General features: G+C 40.9%; 1 protein-coding gene across 1 annotated transcript in view; it reads left to right on the top strand.

The window, feature by feature from the left end:
• vps25 (vacuolar protein sorting 25 homolog) overlaps positions 1-4,905 on the top strand; it is an 11,942-nt gene that overhangs the window by 3,381 nt on the left and 3,656 nt on the right. The window lies entirely within an intron of this gene.

Below are 4,905 nucleotides of genomic sequence, written 5' to 3'. Positions count from 1 at the left end.
TTGAAACAGTTTCAAATTTGAGCGCTTCAACACTTTATAACCGCTCTAAACAATGCGCAATGTGTGGGTTGTTGTCGTAGTTTGCATTGTTGCTGTTGAGTTGTTGTTGGCATTGTATTTGAATTGGATCATTATAGAGCAAGCCAGGAAGAAAAATAGGTCGTTCTGGCTCGTGAAACACTTCGAAATGTGGAGAAGTTGTGAACAAAAAGACAATGAGTAATATAAAAACACTTCGATGGTCTAAGGAATTGATAGCCCAGTGGATAGAGCCGGCGGCCAGGATGTGGCGATATCCTCCGCGCAGCTGGTTCAAAGCTCGGAATAGTTAAACTTTTAATCATTGCTTTTCAACTTTAATACTTTAATAACTGATAAAAGGCCCTCTCCGCCCAAAAAAATGTCAAGCACTCTCTAGTCTCTTCTCAATAACCCAATACACACTATTATCAATCTTTAATTGCAAATAGAACATGATATTCAGTCTTAGTGTGTGTGTGTGTATCGAATATTTTTCAAGGCAAAGATGCGTTAAACCCACTGCAGCCTTGCACTTCGCCAGGAGAGGTCGCTGTAACTGAAGCTTCGAGAAATGAACCTATTTCCGACACAATTGTCCAAGTGGTTCGACGCTTCATTCAAAGCTTCATTTTGCCATCACTACTTGTTACAGCCGCTGCCTTCCTTGGGCTGTCAAGGCTGGTAAACCTGTTTGTGTGTGTGTGTGTGTGTACACCTGAGCGGCGCAGTTCCTCCGACGTCCCGCCCTCGCTGCATACCGAAGAGGTGATTGGATGAGACGTCATCCAATCCCCGCCCTTTCCGGCACATCTCCCGGGGGAAGGAGTACAAAGGCTGGGAACGGAGATCATTCTGGAGGCTCTGTGTAGGGAGACAGACGTCTCTAGCCTCGTGATACTGTGTGTGTTTATACTGTTAGCTCCCCCGTAATCCGCAGATACTTAGCCGAGTGCAAGTAGTGTGTTGTGCCTCGCTTATTGTGTAACGTTGTGTAGGAGTATTAGCTTCGACCCAGGTGATTAGCACCTGTTGACCAGCTGTTGTTATCTGTTTAAAACGCGTTAGCTTAGACCCAGGTGATTAGCACCTGTTGATCAGCTGTTATCTGTGCAAAACGTATTAGCTTAGACCCAGGTGATTAGCACCTGTAGACCAGCTACAGCTGTGTGTGTGCAGCTTTCTTCATTCATATTTTGTACCCCGTGTAACGGGAGGGTTTTGTTTCTTTATAAACTTCCTTTTGAAGTTCTCTCCTGTTATAATAAAGCCACTTATAATTATTACCAATACCACTCTGGTCGTGTTATTTCCCTTTGGTTCCCCTAGCCGGAATAGGGAAACGTAACATGTGTAAATGTTTCTGAAGAAACGAGAAGCAGAAAACAGAGGTCCGTCGTGTGATGTAGGGTATTTTGTGAAAACCAGGAAGAACAGCTAAATAAATGCAACGGCCGTCCCACAGAATGCTCGCTCTCTCCAGTGCATTAAGCTAAAAGTGGGGGTTTATGAAACTGTGAAGGTTGTTCTTCTGCCCTCCTCGACTGACGGTCTGGGACCGACAGGAAGTTCAAACCACACAGATGGCCAAGTCCGGCCCCTTTGTCGGCATATGTCTATATTCGATGAGAGATCAGCAGATCGCCATGGCTTTCAGAGCGTAAATACACAGCCACGGGCAAAAACTGCGGGATTTTCTACAGCCCTTATTGGGTACCTGCCGAATTAGGTGAAGTGGCTTTCCTCCGTGGGTGAAACGTCAGCACTGCACCACGAGGAAAGCGGTCAGAAAGTCACCTGGAGTGATACAAGAGAGCTGGGCTGCGTTGCGTGCATGCTTCCTTCTGAAGTGGTCAACGAGGGAGACGCTCTGGCTGCATGTCTCGGTTCAGGACTGCCGAAAATACAATTTATATATTTATGCACACTCATAGTTCCAGCCTTATCCTAGTGTGCCACTTGTTTACGGTGCCGCGGTGCCAATGCTGCACGCGGTTGCCTCATATGGCTGCAGCGCTTCCAGGGGTTGCCGGACCCCCTGCATTGACACTTCCACCAGACTCCCAGTCTCACCCCCCGATCATAAGATTAATTTTCCTACTGCTCGCTTAAAAACAACCGTGGTAACTTACACTGTGCAGATATTTGAAATATAATGATGGCTACGGGTTAGTGTTACAGATAAATTGGGCGAGTAGCCAGAAGAGTACTCAAATTAAATAAATATGTAATACTTTTACAATTGGGGAACATGTGTGTTCAATACTCTCTCCTTTCTTTTATATATCTATATAGAGAAATAAAAAGAAATGACCACATGTAGTTATCAGAATCCACAAAGACAAAGAGTACACAATCCATGAGGTAAAGATTCAGTAACGGCAATATTCTTTAGCATTGTATAAACGTTTAAAATGGATTTGTCTTCGTTATATAAAAAGGGATTAATTGCAGATTTAAGAAGGGCAGGAACTGAATATGAGATGTTATAGGGAAACATCTGGGGATTGGTTAAATGTTTGCGTGTCATTAACAAAGTAGAATTATACTTTATGTATATGCCATAATGTTTAAAAAATTAATGTTTTAACCAGCAGAATATTTTAAGTCTTTATCATTGTAACCAGGTTTATTTATTTTATTCTCTGTGAAGCACAAGATATTGTGTTTGTGAGATTTGCAAAAACTCCAAAAAAAGAGAGTAAGTGATGGTCTCAATGTGCGTGTGTTACAAAGTATATTTTTCTACTGTGTGTAGATTTTCACTGGAATAAACTCTCTATTTGTATTAACCATGTATGTGTTTCCCCTCTTATAGCAGCATATTTGAATTTACTTTGTTTTAATACAATTGCCATGTTACAACCCGTCTTGGTCTTAAAAGCTGGGAGTCGAGAGGCAGGGGTATGAAAATTATAACAATCATCAACAACCAAATTCATTTCTTTCACGAAAAAGCGTCTTGCATGGTACCTTTCATGTTCAATCATTGACAATCCTGCGATTTCAGTTTGATCTCAATGTTTCTGATATTCATCAAAATTCCCTGGCTTAACTACAACTTTGGCCTATGCGCTCTGCATCTCTGCCAGGTTCCCGCTTTTGTCTGGCATTAATGTCGTATTAGACCACTGTTTCAAAATGACATCCTGGTGGTAGAGGCCATTGAAACATTTTGGCGCATATCGGGATGTGTACCGCAAATATGGGAAACATATTTTTCTGCACTATGGTTCATCTCAAAGTCACAAATAAAGTTGCCGGTGGAACTACATTTTTGCGGCAACCACATACAATGGTAATTTCAGATCTGAGAGTGAGCTCTTTGATATGATGGTATCTTTCATTTTAAATGGGACTTAAATGTGCAGATCGAAGCGACTATCATGAACACACGGCTAATTTGTGATGCTCTGTGTGTACCCCTCCATCTTTCAACTCGTAGATGCTCAGTAGTTCCTCCGTCTCTCTTTTCAGCACGTCCGAACACTGGGTGGCAAGCCGCCTATACATGTCCAGAGCATCTGATGTCAGGTTGCTCTGCCTGTTCAAACTGCACATACAACAAAGATGAGGAAAAAAAAGGTCACAATAAAACTAAACTTTAAAAATACAATAAACAATAATCATCAACGTCAAATCTATCAATCTTTCTCTATCTTCTCAAGTAACTTACACTATACCTAACTAACACTGTCTCCATTCATGTTTGATCAGCCACTTGCATATTCTTTCACAGTTTTGTTCCGAGTTTCGGAAGATTCCTGCTTCGGACCAATGGCAAAACTGACAAGCTAAAAATCGTCCCGCTAAAATACATTCTCTGCAAACTTTTGAGGGCAAGAAAAGTCCCATAACCCCAGTAACAGAAACTTGATTCCAATGTGTGTTTTGATTCAGGCTCTTGCCTTATTTTTTTAACAGTTTTTTTATCCCAGAGTTTTTTGCGAATACCCGCAAGAAGTTAAGCACAAAATGGGCGTCCGGGTCTGGTTTTTGTAAAAAACGATATCAAATTTTACAGCTCAACACTAGTCCGCTAAACAATACCGTCTTCAGCAAACAACTTTTCGAGGCAAAGAAACGTAAGACACGCTACGCAGTTAAGATAATCTTGACTCTTGTGAGTGAAAGAGTCCACCTCTACCGCCCGCGGTCTCTCGCTAAAATATGTTTGTTCAGCCTTGGTTGAGTGAAGAGAAAGGGACACCACTTGACTGTAATGATTCAGGAAGAAACTTGAAAAGGGATCATTTGGTTTGGTGGTCCATAAATTAGAAATTTTCTTCCACAATTCATCTCTTATAAAACATGATTTATTGTTCGATTCATGTAATAATGAATCTTTTTCATTCTCATTAGTTCTAATTACGGATGTATGGACTATCTCATAGTTATTAATCATATCTTTATAATTATTGTCTTTCATTTACGTTGTTTTATAATGTACTATATATTTTGTGTGTATTCATAAATGTGGAGCAATGATTCAGAAAACTCACAGGTTTTCTCCTAGGATGATTTTTTTTTATAGCCCCGGCTCTCAGTATTTGTAGCGTTTGTACCCATAGAGGTTGAACAAGTCGACGCACCCTGCGTACTACAACTTCTCTCCGTCAGATCTACGTTACTAGTGTCCAATAAAACCGTTTGCCGCACATTGATTAGCAATAGGGAAAGAACGTCTGTACAATCAGCTCCTAATGTATGTTAAAGCTCAATAAAACTAGTGTTAGTAGTGTTAACTCTTGTATACCTTTATTTTGATATTAGGTGTGTTTAATAAAGTTTCAGTAAAATTATCTAAAAGCTGAATCCAGATTATTTGAATCTGTCCTCCATTCAGCGAATTGACAGAGAGCGGAGATGGAGCGGAAAACTAAGGTA

Source organism: Notothenia coriiceps, unplaced genomic scaffold (genome assembly GCF_000735185.1).
Source record: "Notothenia coriiceps isolate Sejong01 unplaced genomic scaffold, NC01 NC01_scaffold00000664, whole genome shotgun sequence".
NCBI classification, from domain to species: Eukaryota; Metazoa; Chordata; class Actinopteri; order Perciformes; family Nototheniidae; genus Notothenia; species Notothenia coriiceps.
Note: the sequence above shows the minus strand (reverse complement) of the source record. Positions and strands in the feature narration are given on the sequence as shown.